We start from the raw sequence: 20,005 nt of genomic DNA, 5'->3' as shown, positions 1-20,005 counted from the left end.
TACTTGATGGTGTTGTATAGATGGTGTCTAATAGATGGTATACTGTATGTAATGATATGTCTTCTAGATGGTGTCTCTATACTGTAGGTAATGATATGTCTACTAGATGGTGTTCTATACTGTATGTAATGATATGTCTTCTAGATGGTGTTCTATACTGTATGTAATGATATGTCTACTAGATGGTGTTTTATATGGTGTTCTAGATACTGTATGTAATGATATGATAGATGGTCTACTAGATGGTGATTCTATACTGTATGTAATGATATGTCTTCTAGATGGTGTTCTATACTGTATGTAATGATATGTCTACTAGATGGTGTTCTATACTGTATGTAATGATATGTCTACTAGATGGTGTTCTATACTGTATGTAATGATATGTCTTCTAGATGGTGTTCTATACTGTATGTAATGATATGTCTACTAGATGGTGTTTTATACTGTATGTAATGATATGATATGGGTGTTCTATACTGTATGTAATGATGTCTTCTAGTGTTCTATACTGTATGTAATGATATGTCTACTAGATGGTGTTCTATACTGTATGTAATGATATGTCTACTAGATGGTGTTCTATACTGTATGTAATGATATGTCTACTAGATGGTGTTATATACTGTATGTAATGATATGTCTTCTAGATGGTGTTCTATACTGTATGTAATGATATGTCTACTAGATGGTGTTCTATACTGTATGTAATGATATGTCTTCTAGATGGTGTCTAGATGGTGTTCAATACTGTATGTAATGATATGTCTTCTAGATGGTGTTCTATACTGTATGTAATGATATGTCTTCTAGATGGTGTTCTATACTGTATGTAATGATATGTCTACTAGATGGTGTTTATACTGTATGTAATGATATGTCTACTAGATGGTGTTCTATACTGTATGTAATGATATGTCTTCTAGATGGTGTTATATACTGTATGTAATGATATGTCCACTAGATGTAATGATGTCTTCTAGATGGTGTTCTATACTGTATGTAATGATATGTCTACTAGATGGTGTTCTATACTGTATGTAATGATATGTCTACTAGATGGTGTTCTATACTGTATGTAATGATATGTCTACTAGATGGTGTTCTATCTGTATGTAATGATATGTAAGATGTGTCCCTGTATGTAATGATATGTCTACTAGATGGTGTTCTATACTGTATGTAATGATATGTCTTCTAGATGGTGTTCTATACTGTATGTAATGATATGTCTTCTAGATGGTGTTCTATACTGTATGTAATGATATGTCTTCTAGATGGTGTTCTATACTGTATGTAATGATATGTAGATGGTGTTCTATACTGTATGTAATGATATGTCTTCTAGATGGTGTCTTCTAATGACTAGATGGTGTTCTATACTGTATGATATGTCTTCTAGATGGTGTTCTATACTGTATGTAATGATATGTCTTCTAGATGGTGTTCTATACTGTATGTAATGATATGTCTTCTAGATGGTGTTCTATACTGTATGTAATGATATGTCTTCTATGATGTAATGATATGTCTTTAGATGGTGTTCTATAATGTATGTAATGATAGTCTACTAGGTGTTCTATACTGTATGTAATGATATGTCTACTAGATGGTGTTATATACTGTATGTAATGATATGTCCACTAGATGGTGTTCTATAATGTATGTAATGATATGTCTACTAGATGGTGTTCTATACTGTATGTAATGATATGTCTACTAGATGGTGTTCTATACTGTATGTAATGATATGTCTTCTAGATGGTGTTCTATACTGTATGTAATGATATGTCTACTAGATGGTGTTCTATACTGTATGTAATGATATGTCTACTAGATGGTGTACTGTATGTAATGATATGTCTACTAGATGGTGTTCTATACTGTATGTAATGATATGTCTTCTCGATGGTGTTCTATACTGTATGTAATGATATGTCCCTGTCTACTAGATGTGTTCAATACTGTATGTAATGATATGTCTTCTAGATGGTGTTCTATACTGTATGTAATGATATGTCTTCTAGATGGTGTTCTATACTGTATATACTGTATGTAATGATATGTCTTCTAGATGGTGTTCTATACTGTATGTAATGATGTTCCTCAGATGGTGTTCTATACTGTATGTAATGATATGTCTTCTAGATGGTGTTCTATACTGTATGTAATGATATGTCTTCTAGATGGTGTTATATACTGTATGTAATGATATGTCTTCTAGATGGTGTTCTATACTGTATGTAATGATATGTCTACTAGATGGTGTTCTATACTGTATGTAATGATATGTCTACTAGATGGTGTTCTATACTGTATGTAATGATATGTCTACTAGATGGTGTTCTATACTGTATGTAATGATATGTCTACTAGATGGTGTTCTATACTGTATGTAATGATACTAGATGGTGTTCTATACTGTATGTACTGTCTTCTAGATGGTGTTCTATACTGTATGTAATGATATGTCTTCTAGATGGTGTTCTATACTGTATGTAATGATATGTCTTCTAGATGGTGTTCTATACTGTATGTAATGATATGTCTTCTAGATGGTGTTCTATACTGTATGTAATGATATGTCTTCAAGATGTGTTCTATACTGTATGTAATGATATGTCTTCTAGATGGTGTAATGATATGTCTTCTAGATGGTGTTCTATACTGTATGTAATGATATGTCTACTAGATGGTGTTCTATACTGTATGTAATGATATGTCTTCTAGATGGTGTTCTATACTGTATGTAATGATATGTCTCCTATACTAGATGGTGTTCTATACTGTATGTAATGATATGTCTTCTAGATGGTGTTCTATACTGTATGTAATGATATGTCTACTAGATGGTGTTATATACTGTATGTAATGATATGTCTTCTAGATGGTGTTCTATACTGTATGTAATGATATGTCTTCTAGATGGTGTTCTATACTGTATGTAATGATATGTCTTCTAGATGGTGTTCTATACTGTATGTAATGATATGTCTTCTAGATGGTGTTCTATACTGTATGTAATGATATGTCTACTAGATGGTGTTCTATACTGTATGTAATGATATGTCTTCTAGATGGTGTTCTATACTGTATGTAATGATATGTCTTCTAGATGGTGTTCTATACTGTATGTAATGATATGTCTTCTAGATGGTGTTCTATACTGTATGTAATGATATGTCTTCTAGATGGTGTTCTATACTGTATGTAATGATATGTCTACTAGATGGTGTTCTATACTGTATGTAATGATATGTCTACTAGATGGTGTTCTGTATGTAATGATATGTCTACTAGATGGTGTTCTATATGTAATGATATGTCTACTAGATGGTGTTCTATACTGTATGTAATGATATGTCTTCTAGATGGTGTTCTATACTGTATGTAATGATATGTCTACTAGATGGTGTTCTATACTGTATGTAATGTATGTCTTCTAGATGATATGTCTACTAGATGGTGTTCTATACTGTATGTAATGATATGTCTACTAGATGGTGTTCTATACTGTATGTAATGATATGTCTACTAGATATGTTCTATACTGTATGTAATGATATGTCTTCTAGATGGTGTTCTATACTGTATGTAATGATATGTCTACTAGATGGTGTTCTATACTGTATGTAATGATATGTCTCTAGATGGTGTTCTTATACTGTATGTAATGATGTCTACTAGATGGTGTTCTATACTGTGTAATGATATGTCTTCTAGATGGTGTTCTATACTGTATGTAATGATATGTCTCTAGATGGTGTTCTATACAGTATGTAATGATATGTCTTCTAGATGGTGTTCTATACTGTATGTAATGATATGTCTACTAGATGGTGTTCTATACTGTATGTAATGATATGTCTACTAGATGGTGTTCTATACTGTATGTAATGATATGTCTTCTAGATGGTGTTCTATACTGTATGTAATGATATGTCTACTAGATGGTGTTCTATACTGTATGTAATGATATGTCTACTAGATGGTGTTCTATACTGTATGTAATGATATGTCTACTAGATGGTGTTCTATACTGTATGTAATGATATGTCTACTAGATGGTGTTATACTGTATGTAATGATATGTCTACTAGATGGTGTTCTATACTGTATGTAATGATATGTCTTCTAGATGGTGTTCTATACTGTATGTAATGATATGTCTACTAGATGGTGTTCTATACTGTATGTAATGATATGTCTTCTAGATGGTGTTCTATACTGTATGTAATGATATGTCAGATGGTGTTCTATACTGTATGTAATGATATGTCTACTAGATGGTGTTCTATACTGTATGTAATGATATGTCTTCTAGATGGTGTTCTATACTGTATGTAATGATATGTCTACTAGATGGTGTTCTATACTGTATGTAATGATATGTCTACTAGATGGTGTTCTATACTGTATGTAATGATATGTCTACTAGATGGTGTTCTATACTGTATGTAATGATATGTCTACTAGATGGTGTTCTATACTGTATGTAATGATATGTCTACTAGATGGTGTTCTATACTGTATGTAATGATATGTCTTCTAGATGGTGTTCTATACTGTATGTAATGATATGTCTTCTAGATGGTGTTCTATACTGTATGTAATGATATGTCTTCTAGATGGTGTTCTATACTGTATGTAATGATATGTCTACTAGATGGTGTTCTATACTGTATGTAATGATATGTCTACTAGATGGTGTTCTATACTGTATGTAATGATATGTCTTCTAGATGGTGTTCTATACTGTATGTAATGATATGTCTACTAGATGGTGTTCTATACTGTATGTAATGATATGTCTACTAGATGGTGTTCTATACTGTATGTAATGATATGTCTACTAGATGGTGTTCTATACTGTATGTAATGATATGTCTACTAGATGGTGTTCTATACTGTATGTAATGATATGTCTACTAGATGGTGTTCTATACTGTATGTAATGATATGTCTACTAGATGGTGTTCTATACTGTATGTAATGATATGTCTACTAGATGGTGTTCTATACTGTATGTAATGATATGTCTCTAGATGGTGTTCTATACTGTATGTAATGATATGTCTTCTAGATGGTGTTCTATACTGTATGTAATGATATGTCTTCTAGATGGTGTTCTATACTGTATGTAATGATATGTCTTCTAGATGGTGTTCTATACTGTATGTAATGATATGTCTTCTAGATGGTGTTCTATACTGTATGTAATGATATGTCTTCTAGATGGTGTTCTATACTGTATGTAATGATATGTTCTATACTGTATGTAATGATATGTCTACTAGATGGTGTTCTATACTGTATGTAATGATATAGATGGTGTCAGTATGTAATGATACTAGATGGTGTTCTATACTGTATGTAATGATATGTCTACTAGATGGTGTTCTATACTGTAGGTAATGATATGTCTACTAGATGGTGTTCTATACTGTATGTAATGATATGTCTACTAGATGGTGTTCTATACTGTATGTAATGATGTGTCCCTGTCTACTAGATGGTGTTCAATACTGTATGTAATGATATGTCTTCTAGATGGTGTTCTATACTGTATGTAATGATATGTCTTCTAGATGGTGTTCTATACTGTATGTAATGATATGTCTTCTAGATGGTGTTCTATACTGTATGTAATGATATGTCTTCTAGATGGTGTTCTATACTGTATGTAATGATATGTCTTCTAGATGGTGTTCTATACTGTATGTAATGATATGTCTTCTAGATGGTGTTCTATACTGTATGTAATGATATGTCTTCTAGATGGTGTCTATACTGTATGTAATGATATGATGGTGTTCTATACTGTATGTAATGATATGTCTACTAGATGGTGTTCTATACTGTATGTAATGATATGTCTACTAGATGGTGTTCTATACTGTATGTAATGATATGTCTACTAGATGGTGTTCTATACTGTATGTAATGATATGTATGTATGATGATATGTCTACTAGATGGTGTTCTATACTGTATGTAATGATATGTCTTCTAGATGGTGTTCTATACTGTATGTAATGATATGTCTACTAGATGGTGTTCTATACTGTATGTAATGATATGTCTTCTAGATGGTGTTCTATACTGTATGTAATGATATGTCTTCTAGATGGTGTTCTATACTGTATGTAATGATATGTCTTCTAGATGGTGTTCTATACTGTATGTAATGATATGTCTTCTAGATGGTGTTCTATACTGTATGTAATGATATGTCTTCTAGATGGTGTTCTATACTGTATGTAATGATATGTCTTCTAGATGGTGTTATATACTGTATGTAATGATATGTCTTCTAGATGGTGTTCTATACTGTATGTAATGATATGTCTTCTAGATGGTGTTCTATACTGTATGTAATGATATGTCTTCTAGATGGTGTTCTATACTGTATGTAATGATATGTCTACTAGATGGTGTTCTATACTGTATGTAATGATATGTCTTCTAGATGGTGTTCTATACTGTATGTAATGATATGTCTTCTAGATGGTGTTATATACTGTATGTAATGATATGTCTTCTAGATGGTGTTCTATACTGTATGTAATGATATGTCTTCTAGATGGTGTTCTATACTGTATGTAATGATATGTCTTCTAGATGGTGTTCTATACTGTATGTAATGATATGTCTTCTAGATGGTGTTATATACTGTATGTAATGATATGTCTACTAGATGGTGTTCTATACTGTATGTAATGATATGTCTACTATAGATGGTGTTCTATACTGTATGTAATGATATGTCTACTAGATGGTGTTCTATACTGTATGTAATGATATGTCTTCTAGATGGTGTTCTATACTGTATGTAATGATGTGTATGTCTGTATGTAATGATACTAGATGGTGTTCTATACTGTATGTAATGATATGTCTTCTAGATGGTGTTCTATACTGTATGTAATGATGTCTTCTAGATGGTGTTCTATACTGTATGTAATGATATGTCTTCTAGATGGTGTTCTATACTGTATGTAATGATATGTCTTCTAGATGGTGTTATATACTGTATGTAATGATATGTCTTCAAGATGGTGTTCTATACTGTATGTAATGATATGTCTTCTAGATGGTGTTATATACTGTATGTAATGATATGTCTTCTAGATGGTGTTCTATACTGTATGTAATGATATGTCTTCAATATGTCTATACTAGATGGTGTTCTATACTGTATGTAATGATATGTCTACTAGATGGTGTTCTATACTGTATGTAATGATATGTCTACTAGATGGTGTTCTATACTGTATGTAATGATATGTCAACTAGATGGTGTTCTATACTGTATGTAATGATATGTCTTCTAGATGGTGTTCTATACTGTATGTAATGATATGTCTTCTAGATGGTGTTCTATACTGTATGTAATGATATGTCTTCTAGATGGTGTTCTATACTGTATGTAATGATATGTCTACTAGATGGTGTTCTATACTGTATGCAATATATGTCTACTAGATGGTGTTCTATACTGTATGTAATGATATGTTCTAGATGGTGTTCTATACTGTATGTAATGATATGTCTTCTATAGATGTAATGATATGTCTACTAGATGGTGTTCTATACTGTATGTAATGATATGTCTTCTAGATGGTGTTCTATAATGTATGTAATGATGTCTACTAGATGGTGTTCTATACTGTATGTAATGATATGTCTTCTAGATGGTGTTCTATACTGTATGTAATGATATGTCTTCTAGATGGTGATATATACAGTATGTAATGATATGTCTTCTAGATGGTGTTCTATACTGTATGTAATGATATGTCTACTAGATGGTGTTCTATACTGTATGTAATGATATGTCTACTAGATGGTGTTCTATACTGTATGTAATGATATGTCTTCTAGATGGTGTTCTATACTGTATGTAATGATATGTCTAGATGGTGTTCTATACTGTATGTAATGATATGTCTACTAGATGGTGTTCTATACTGTATGTAATGATATGTCTACTAGATGGTGTTCTATACTGTATGTAATGATATGTCTACTAGATGGTGTTATATACTGTATGTAATGATATGTCTACTAGATGGTGTTCTATACTGTATGTAATGATATGTCTACTAGATGGTGTTCTACACTGTATGTAATGATATGTCTACTAGATGGTGTTCTATAATGTATGTAATGATATGTCTTCTAGATGGTGTTCTATACTGTATGTAATGATGTGTCCCTGTCTACTAGATGTTGTTCAATACTGTATGTAATGATATGTCTTCTAGATGGTGTTCTATACTGTATGTAATGATATGTCTTCTAGATGGTGTTCTATACTGTATGTAATGATATGTCTTCTAGATGGTGTTCTATACTGTATCTAATGATGTCTTCTAGATGGTGTTCTATACTGTATGTAATGATATGTCTTCTAGATGGTGTTCTATACTGTATGTAATGATATCGATGGTGTTATATACTGTATGTAATGATATGTCTTCTAGATGGTGTTCTATACTGTATGTAATGATATGTCTTCTAGATGGTGTTCTATACTGTATGTAATGATATGTCTTCTAGATGGTGTTCTATAATGTATGTATGATGATAGATGTTCTATACTGTATGTAATGATATCTCTTCTATATGGTGTTCTATACTGTATGTAATGATATGTCTTCTAGATGGTGTTCTATACTGTATGTAATGATATGTCTTCTAGATGGTGTTCTATACTGTATGTAATGATATGTCTACTAGATGGTGTTCTATACTGTATGTAATGATATGTCTACTAGATGGTGTTCTATACTGTATGTAATGATATGTCTACTAGATGGTGTTCTATATGATCTACTAGATGGTGTTCTATACTGTATGTAATGATATGTCTACTAGATGGTGTTCTATACTGTATGTAATGATATGTCTACTAGATGGTGTTCTATACTGTATGTAATGATATGTCTTCTAGATGGTGTTCTATACTGTATGTAATGATATGTCTTCTAGATGGTGTTCTATACTGTATGTAATGATATGTCTTCTAGATGGTGTTCTATACTGTATGTAATGATATGTCTTCTAGATGGTGTCTTCTGTATGTAAGATGTCTTCTAGATGGTGTTCTGTATGTAATACTGTATGTAATGATATGTCTTCTAGATGGTGTTCTATACTGTATGTAATGATATGATAGATGGTGTCTTCTAGATGGTGTTATATACTGTATGTAATGATATGTCTTCTAGATGGTGTTCTATACTGTATGTAATGATATGTCTTCTATATGGTGTTCTATACTGTATGTAATGATATGTCTTCTAGATGGTGTTCTATACTGTATGTAATGATATGTCTTCTAGATGGTGTTCTATACTGTATGTAATGATATGTCTTCTAGATGGTGTTCTATACTGTATGTAATGATATGTCTTCTAGATGGTGTTCTATACTGTATGTAATGATATGTCTTCTAGATGGTGTTCTATACTGTATGTAATGATATGTCTTCTAGATGGTGTTCTATACTGTATGTAATGATATGTCTTCTAGATGGTGTTCTATACTGTATGTAATGATATGTCTTCTAGATGGTGTTCTATACTGTATGTAATGATATGTCTTCTAGATGGTGTTCTATACTGTATGTAATGATATGTCTTCTAGATGGTGTTCTATACTGTATGTAATGATATGTCTCAACTAGATGGTGTTCTATACTGTATGTAATGATATGTCTTCTAGATGGTGTTATATACTGTATGTAATGATATGTCTTCTAGATGGTGTTCTATACTGTATGTAATGATATGTCTTCAATATGTAATGTAATATGTCTTCTAGATGGTGTTCTATACTGTATGTAATGATATGTCTTCTAGATGGTGTTCTATACTGTATGTAATGATATGTCTTCTAGATGGTGTTCTATACTGTATGTAATGATATAGATGGTGTTCTATACTGTATGTAATGATATGTCTTCTATATGGTGTTCTATACTGTATGTAATGATATGTAGATGATATATACAGTATGTAATGATATGTCTTCTAGATGGTGTTCTATACTGTATGTAATGATATGTCTACTAGATGGTGTTCTATACTGTATGTAATGATATGTCTACTAGATGGTGTTCTATACTGTATGTGATGATATGTCTTCTAGATGGTGTTCTATACTGTATGTAATGATATGATAGGATGGTGTTATATACTGTATGTAATGATATGTTCTAGATGGTGTTCTATACTGTATGTAATGATATGTCTTCTAGATGGTGTTCTATACTGTATGTAATGATATGTCTTCTAGATGGTGTTCTATACTGTATGTAATGATATGTCTTCTAGATGGTGTTCTATACTGTATGTAATGATGTCTTCTAGATGGTGTTCTATACTGTATGTAATGATATGTCTTCTAGATGGTGTTCTATACTGTATGTAATGATATGTCTTCTAGATGGTGTTATATACTGTATGTAATGATATTCTTCTAGATGGTGTTCTATACTGTATGTCTTCTAGATGGGGTAATGATATGTCTTCTATATGGTGTTCTATACTGTATGTAATGATATGTCTTCTAGATGGTGTTCTATACTGTATGTAATGATATGTCATCTAGATGGTGATATATAGACAGTATGTAATGATATGTCTTCTAGATGGTGTTCTATACTGTATGTAATGATATGTCTACTAGATGTCTACTAGATGTTCTATACTGTATGTAATGATATGTCTTCTAGATGGTGTTCTATACTGTATGTAATGATGTGTCCCTGTCTATTAGATGGTGTTCAATACTGTATGTAATGATATGTCTTCTAGATGGTGTTCTATATTGTATGTAATGATATGTCTTCTAGATGGTGTTCTATACTGTATGTAATGATGTCTTCTAGATGGTGTTCTATACTGTATGTAATGATGTCTTCTAGATGGTGTTCTATACTTTATGTAATGATATGTCTTCTAGATGGTGTTCTATACTGTATGTAATGATATGTCTTCTAGATGGTGTTATATTATATACTGTATGTAATGATATGTCTTCTAGATGGTGTTCTATACTAGATGGTGTATGTAATGATATGTATGTAATGATATGTCTACTAGATGGTGTTCTATACTGTATGTAATGATATGTCTACTAGATGGTGTTCTACACTGTATGTAATGATATGTCTACTAGATGGTGTTCTATACTGTATGTAATGATATGTCTACTAGATGGTGTTCTATACTGTATGTAATGATATGTCTTCTAGATGGTGTTCTATACTGTATGTAATGATATGTCTTCTAGATGGTGTTCTATACTGTATGTAATGATATGTCTTCTAGATGGTGTTCTACTCTGTATGTAATGATATGTTAGGACCCATAGTATTAAATATAGTGGTTAGAATATATAAAGGGTAACAGTTTCTATGAAGTACATATCTATAATTATTTTAATTACCTTTATAATGCCTTATAACTTTATTTAATCAGGCAAGTCAGTTAAGAAAAAATTCTTATTTTCAATGACGGCCTGTGAACAGTGGGTTAACTGCCTGTTCAGTGGCAGAACGACAGATTTGTACCTTGTCAGCTCAGGGGTTTGAACTTGCAACCTTCCGGTTACTAGTCCAACGCTCTAACCACTAGGCTACCCTGCCGCCCCAATAACTCACTTGTCTATAATAATTAATAAGTAGTTGTAATGAGGAGGGAACTTGATATTGATACAATGTAGGTGAAATGAATACTGTATGTATTGACTGATCATTGAGAATGAGGTAATACTTTACATTGCAGTGTGGTTATTACTGACAGGTCTAGGGTCAGGGTTAGAGAATGATGTAACACTTTACATTACAGTGTGTTTATTACTGACAGGTCTAGGGTCAGGGTTAGAGAATGATGTAACACTTTACATTACAGTGTGTTTATTACTGACAGGTCTAGGGTCAGGGTTAGAGAATGATGTAACACTTTACATTACAGTGTGTTTATTACTGACAGGTCTAGGGTCAGGGTTAGAGAATGATGTAACACTTTACATTACAGTGTGTTTATTACTGACAGGTCTAGGGTCAGGGTTAGAGAATGATGTAACACTTTACATTACAGTGTGGTTATTACTGACAGGTCTAGGGTCAGGGGTAGAGAATGATGTAACACTTTACATTACAGTGTGTTTATTACTGACAGGTCTAGGGTCAGGGTTAGAGAATTATGTAACACTTTACATTACAGTGTGTTTATTACTGACAGGTCTAGGGTCAGGGTTAGAGAATGATGTAACACTTTACAGTACAGTGTGTTTATTACTGACAGGTCTAGGGTCAGGGTTAGAGAATGATGTAACACTTTACATTACAGTGTGTTTATTACTGACAGGTCTAGGGTCAGGGTTAGAGAATGATGTAACACTTTACATTACAGTGTGTTTATTACTGACAGGTCTAGGGTCAGGGTTAGAGAATGATGTAACACTTTACATTACAGTGTGGTTATTACTGACAGGTCTAGGGTCAGGGTTAGAGAATGATGTAACACTTTACATTACAGTGTGGTTATTACTGACAGGTCTAGGGACAGGGTTAGAGAATGATGTAACACTTTACATTTACATTACATTTAAGTCATTTAGCAGACGCTCTTATCCAGAGCGACTTACAAATTGGTGAATTCACCTTCTGACATCCAGTGGAACAGCCACTTTACAATAGTGCATCTAAATCATTAAGGGGGGTGGTGAGAAGGATTACTTATCCTATCCTAGGTATTCCTTGAAGAGGTGGGGTTTCAGGTGTCTCCGGAAGGTGGTGATTGACTCCGCTGTCCTGGCGTCGTGAGGGAGTTTGTTCCACCATTGGGGGCCAGAGCAGCGAACAGTTTTGACTGGGCTGAGCGGGAACTGTACTTCCTCAGTGGTAGGGAGGCGAGCAGGCCAGAGGTGGATGAACGCAGTGCCCTTGCTTGGGTGTAGGGCCTGATCAGAGCCTGGAGGTACTGCGGTGCCGTTCCCCTCACAGCTCCGTAGGCAAGCACCATGGTCTTGTAGCGGATGCGAGCTTCAACTGGAAGCCAGTGGAGAGAGCGGAGGAGCGGGGTGACGTGAGAGAACTTGGGAAGGTTGAACACCAGACGGGCTGCGGCGTTCTGGATGAGTTGTAGGGGTTTAATGGCACAGGCAGGAGCCCAGCCAACAGCGAGTTGCAGTAATCCAGACGGGAGATGACAAGTGCCTGGATTAGGACCTGCGCCGCTTCCTGTGTGAGGCAGGGTCGTACTCTGCGGATGTTGTAGAGCATGAACCTACAGGAACGGGCCACCGCCATGATGTTGGTTGAGAACGACAGGGTGTTGTCCAGGATCACGCCAAGGTTCTTAGCGCTCTGGGAGGAGGACACAATGGAGTTGTCAACCGTGATGGCGAGATCATGGAACGGGCAGTCCTTCCCCGGGAGGAAGAGCAGCTCCGTCTTGCCGAGGTTCAGCTTGAGGTGGTGATCCGTCATCCACACTGATATGTCTGCCAGACATGCAGAGATGCGATTCGCCACCTGGTCATCAGAAGGGGGAAAGGAGAAGATTAATTGTGTGTCGTCTGCATAGCAATGATAGGAGAGACCATGTGAGGTTATGACAGAGCCAAGTGACTTGGTGTATAGCGAGAATAGGAGAGGGCCTAGAACAGAGCCCTGGGGGACACCAGTGGTGAGAGCGCGTGGCGAGGAGACAGATTCTCGCCACGCCACCTGGTAGGAGCGACCTGTCAGGTAGGACGCAACCAAGCGTGGGCCGCGCCGGAGATGCCCAACTCGGAGAGGGTGGAGAGGAGGATCTGATGGTTCACAGTATCGAAGGCAGCCGATAGGTCTAGAAGGATGAGAGCAGAGGGAGAGAGTTAGCTTTAGCAGTGCGGAGCGCTCCGTGATGCAGAGAAGAGCAGTCTCAGTTGAATGACTAGTCTTGTAACCTGACTGATTTGGATCAAGAAGGTCATTCTGAGAGAGATAGCGGGGAGAGCTGGCCAAGGACGGCACGTTCAAGAGTTTTGGAGAGAAAAGAAAGAAGGGATACTGGTCTGTAGTTGTTGACATTGGAGGGATCGAGTGTAGGTTTTTTCAGAAGGGGTGCAACTCTCGCTCTCTTGAAGACGGAAGGGACGTAGCCAGCGGTCAGGGATGAGTTGATGAGCGAGGTGAGGTAAGGGAGAAGGTCCCCGGAAATGGTCTGGAGAAGAGAGGAGGGGATAGGGTCAAGCGGGCAGGTTGTTGGGCGGCCGGCCGTCACAAGAAGCGAGATTTCATCTGGAGAGAGAGGGGAGAAAGAGGTCAGAGCACAGGGTGGGGCAGTGTGAGCAGAGCCAGCGGTGTCGTTTGACTTAGCAAACGAGGATCGGATGTCGTCGACCTTCTTTTCAAAATGGTTGACGAAGTCATCTGCAGAGAGGGAGGAGGGGGGGGGGAGGAGGATTCAGGAGGGAGGAGAAGGTGGCAAAGAGCTTCCTAGGGTTAGAGGCAGATGCTTGGAATTTAGAGTGGTAGAAAGTGGCTTTAGCAGCAGAGACAGAGGAGGAAAATGTAGAGAGGAGGGAGTGAAAGGATGCCAGGTCCGCAGGGAGGCGAGTTTTCCTCCATTTCCGCTCGGCTGCCCGGAGCTCTGTTCTGTGAGCTCGCAATGAGTCATCGAGCCACGGAGCGGGAGGGGAGGACCGAGCCGGCCTGGAGGATAGGGGACATAGAGAGTCAAAGGATGCAGAAAGGGAAGAGAGGAGGGTTGAGGAGGCAGAATCAGGAGAAAGGTTGGAGAAGGTATGAGCAGAGGGAAGAGATGATAGGATGGAAGAGGAGAGAGTAGCGGGGGAGAGAGAGCGAAGGTTGGGACGGCGCGATACCATCCGAGTAGGGGCAGTGTGGGAAGTGTTGGATGAGAGCGAGAGGGAAAAGGATACAAGGTAGTGGTCGGAGACTTGGAGGGGAGTTGCAATGAGGTTAGTGGAAGAACAGCATCTAGTAAAGATGAGGTCGAGCGTATTGCCTGCCTTGTGAGTAGGGGGAAGGTGAGAGGGTGAGGTCAAAAGAGGAGAGGAGTGGAAAGAAGGAGGCAGAGAGGAATGAGTCAAAGGTAGACGTGGGGAGGTTAAAGTCGCCCAGGACTGTGAGAGGTGAGCCGTCCTCAGGAAAGGAGCTTATCAAGGCATCAAGCTCATTGATGAACTCTCCGAGGAACCTGGAGGGCGATAAATGATAAGGATGTTAAGCTTGAAAGGGCTGGTAACTGTGACAGCATGGAATTCAAAGGAGGCGATAGATAGATGGGTAAGGGGAGAGAGAGAGAATGACCACTTGGGAGAGATGAGGATCCCGGTGCCACCACCCCGCTGACCAGAAGCTCTCGGGGTGTGCGAGAACACGTGGGCGGACGAAGAGAGAGCAGTAGGAGTAGCAGTGTTATCTGTGGTGATCCATGTTTCCGTCAGTGCCAGGAAGTCGAGGGACTGGAGGGAGGCATAGGCTGAGATGAACTCTGCCTTGTTGGCCGCAGATCGGCAGTTCCAGAGGCTACCGGAGACCAGGAACTCCACGTGGGTCGTGCGCGCTGGGACCACCAGATTAGGGTGGCCGCGGCCACGCGGTGTGGAGCGTTTGTATGGTCTGTGCAGAGAGGAGAGAACAGGGATAGATAGACACATAGTTGACAGGGTACAGAAGAGGCTACGCTAATGCAAAGGAGATTGGAATGACAAGTGGACTACACGTCTCGAATGTTCAGAAAGTTAAGCTTACGTAGCAAGAATCTTATTGACTAAAATGATTGAAATGATACAGTACTGCTGCTTTACATTACAGTGTGTTTATTACTGACAGGTCTAGGGTCAGGGTTAGAGAATGATGTAACACTTTACATTACAGTGTGTTTATTACTGACAGGTCTAGGGTCAGGGTTAGAGAATGATGTAACACTTTACATTACAGTGTGTTTATTACTGACAGGTCTAGGGTCAGGGTTAGAGAATGATGTAACACTTTACATTACAGTGTGTTTATTACTGACAGGTCTAGGGTCAGGGTTAGAGAATGATGTAACACTTTACATTACAGTGTGTTTATTACTGACAGGTCTAGGGTCAGGGTTAGAGAATGATGTAACACTTTACATTACAGTGTGGTTATTACTGACAGGTCTAGGGTCAGGGTTAGAGAATGATGTAACACTTTACATTACAGTGTGTTTATTACTGACAGGTCTAGGGTCAGGGTTAGAGAATGATGTAACACTTTACATTACAGTGTGTTTATTACTGACAGGTCTAGGGTCAGGGTTAGAGAATGATGTAACACTTTAAATTACAGTGTGTTTATTACTGACAGGTCTAGGGTCAGGGTTAGAGAATGATGTAACACTTTACATTACAGTGTGTTTATTACTGACAGGTCTAGGGTCAGGGGTAGAGGTACTACATTCAGCAGTAACCCCAGACGTTTTACAATCAGAGTTCTTTGCGTCTCTTCTTAGTCATACAGATCCCCCACATCTTATAGGTGGACGGGGTTATGAACATAGTTCTAGTTTTTGCATTTCTATGTTGGCCTGGTATGGTTCAGAATCAGAGGCATGTCTATCGTTGTCTCTGATTGGGGATCATATTTAGGCAGCCTTTTTTCCACCTGTTGTGTGTGGGATCTTGTTTATGTATAGTGAGGACAACATTGGCTTCACGTTTCTTTGTTTTGGTGAGTTTCATTTTCATGAAACATGTGGAACTCTACTCACGCTGTGCCTTGGTCCATTAATTCTCTAAACGATCATGGCTGGGTGTCTTCAGAGACTGAGAGGTAGAGAGACACACTGCCAAGGTGACAGGTATCCTAGTGGTTTAGAGACTGAGAGGTACAGAGACACACTGTCAAGGTGACAGGTATCCTAGTGGTTTAGAGACTGAGTGGGACAGAGACACACTGTCAAGGTGACAGGTATCCTAGTGGTTTAGAGACTGAGAGGTACAGAGACACACTGTCAAGGTGACAGGTATCCTAGTGGTTTAGAGACTGAGAGGTACAGAGACACACTGTCAGGGTGACAGGTATCCTAGTGGTTTAGAGACTGAGTGGTACAGAGACACACTGTCAAGGTGACAGGTATCCTAGTGGTTTAGAGACTGAGAGGTACAGAGACACACTGTCAAGGTGACAGGTATCCTAGTGGTTTAGAGACTGAGAGGTAGAGAGACACACTGTCAAGGTGACAGGTATCCTCGTGGTTTAGAGACTGAGAGGTAGAGAGACACACTGTCAAGGTGACAGGTATCCTAGTGGTTTAGAGACTGAGTGGTACAGAGACACACTGTCAAGGTGACAGGTATCCTAGTGGTTTAGAGACTGAGAGGTACAGAGACACACTGTCAAGGTGACAGGTATCCTAGTGGTTTAGAGACTGAGAGGTAGAGAGACACACTGTCAAGGTGACAGGTATCCTAGTGGTTTAGAGACTGAGAGGTAGAGACACACACTGTCAAGGTGACAGGTATCCTAGTGGTTTAGAGACTGAGAGGTACAGAGACACACTGTCAAGGTGACAGGTATCATAGTGGTTTAGAGACTGAGAGGTACAGAGACACACTGTCAAGGTGACAGGTATCCTCGTGGTTTAGAGACTGAGAGGTAGAGAGACACACTGTCAAGGTGACAGGTATCCTAGTGGTTTAGAGACTGAGAGGTACAGAGACACACTGTCAAGGTGACAGGTATCCTAGTGGTTTAGAGCATAGAGACAGTAACTGAAAGGTTGCTGGTTTGAATCCCTGAGCTGACTTGGTGAAACCTCTGTCTATGTTCCCTTGAACAAGACACTTAACCATAATTGTTCCTGCAAATTGCTCTGGATTAGAACTTCTGCTAAAAAGTCCAAACATCTGGCTGTGCTTTCATGTCAAACCCTTATTCTATTCTAGTCATTATATTATAATGTATTATATTATAAGAGTCTCCACTCAGTATGGTGTTAATGATGACTGTTTGTTGTCTACATTGATTGAATGGTTAGGACTCTCTCTGTGTATTCACAGTTTAAATCCCAAGAGACCTGGAGACCTAAAGGAAGCATTCAACCCTGCATCCCTTCATCCAGTCATAGTAAACTGTCTGTCTGTCTGTCTGTCTGTCTGTCTGTCTGTCTGTCTGTCTGTCTGTCGACACAGCCAACTTCTCTGCTGTGGTTGTTGTTGCTGCTATCAGTGTTAAGGTCAAGGTACAAAGTGATTGACCTCCCTCTGAGCCATATACAGAGTTCAACCCCTCTAAACATGTCATCTTTTATATCCTATTGTCACGACTTCCGCCGAAGTTGGCTCTCCTGCCCATTCAGGCGGTGCTCGGCGGTCGTCGTCACCGTCCTATTAGCCACTACCGATCCCTTTTTCGTGTATCTGTTGGTTTTGTCTGATTGGTTTCACCTGTGTGTTGTTTAGTTAATTAGTGTCTGTATTTAATGTAGGTTGTCCCGCCCTTGTTTTGTGCGGGATTGTTTATTTTGTCATTCTTTTTGTCTGTCGGTGTTTTGTGTTTCTTATTCTCCGGTTAGTCTTTATCCTGTGTTGGATAATTTCACCCTGTGTGTATTTGGGTTGACCGTTGTTTATTTTGTTCACGGGAGAATAAAACTTTATATCGCTATCTGCTCTCTGCGCCTGATTCCACCCACCTTGATTAGACGTGACACCTATATTGTATATAGCTCTGATGTCACTGTCCTTAAACAACTTGTCGTGTCTTAGGCTATGCCGGATTAAGTGATATGACATGCTATTCTATAAAATGATTTCTCCGTAATTAATATTACCTGATTGAGCTAATTATGTAAATGTAATTAACTAGAGAGTCGGGCACCACAAATTAATATGTATAGAACTGTTATCTTCCGAATAAACTCTTAAAGACCTAGTAATATTTAACATCAATAGCAGTCAATATCAATCGTCATCTTAATTCAGTCTCATCTGAAGGTTGTAAATTCTTGGTTATCTGCACGAACCCTGGCTAACAAGTTGAATCAGCAAATACAAAATTGGGTTTAATGATTTATTTACTAAATACCTAACTATCACACATGCACACAATGAATCATAAAGGAAAATGTCCCTAGTGGGCGGAACAGATATGACAGCTGGTCACACAAAGAACGGGGGGCTGGGTTTGAGTGAAAGAGCGGGAAGACTGAGGGACACAGGGAGAAGCTGTGCTATCGGAAATACAGCATCTGATCCATTCTAAATTCCCGCCCATTTGGATAACGAAAATGCAATAAATATTTACTCTGAGCTGCGCTTCGGTAGGTTGATGGTAGATGGAAGGCCGTGTTGCCCAACCGAGTCCTGTGTCATTTGAAGAATGTCTCTGTGTCACGCCCTGGCCTTAGTATTCTGTGTTTTCGTTATTATTTTTGTTTGGCCAGAGTGTGACATGGGGATTTATGTGGTTTGTTTTGTCTGGGGTTGTTTGTAGGTATGGGATTGTGGTTAGAGTAGTACTCTAGGTAAGTCTATGGTTGCCTAGAGTGGTTCTCAATCAGAGGCAGGTGTTTATCGTTGTCTCTGATTGGGAACCATATTTAGGCAGCCATATTCTTTAGGTCTCTTGTGGGTGATTGTTCCTGTCTTTGTGTTTGTTGCACCAGAGAGGACTGTTTCGGTTTTTCACTTTTATTGTTTTGTATGATGTTCATGTTTGAGTTTTTCTTTATTAAAGAACATCTTCAGACGAAGAGGAGGAGGAACGCCGTTACACTCTGCTGGTAAATTTAACACGTTGTAGTAACGTCGTTGTGTGGTAGACGGGTTCCTGTGTGGTTCCTTCCTAACCTGCGTTTGCTGCTACTGTTGCCAACTCAACGGCTAAGAGGTATCACTTCTGTAGTGAATAAGAGTTCAAAGTTCATACCATTTGCAACCAAAGCTTACGCTGATGTTGGCTTCGTTCTGTAGTTATTATCTGAACCATTCTGACATCGGAACGGCG

The sequence above is a fragment of the Oncorhynchus masou genome, unplaced genomic scaffold (assembly GCF_036934945.1).
Source record: "Oncorhynchus masou masou isolate Uvic2021 unplaced genomic scaffold, UVic_Omas_1.1 unplaced_scaffold_2022, whole genome shotgun sequence".
Classification (NCBI taxonomy): domain Eukaryota; kingdom Metazoa; phylum Chordata; class Actinopteri; order Salmoniformes; family Salmonidae; genus Oncorhynchus; species Oncorhynchus masou.
This window is presented reverse-complemented; position numbering follows the sequence as displayed.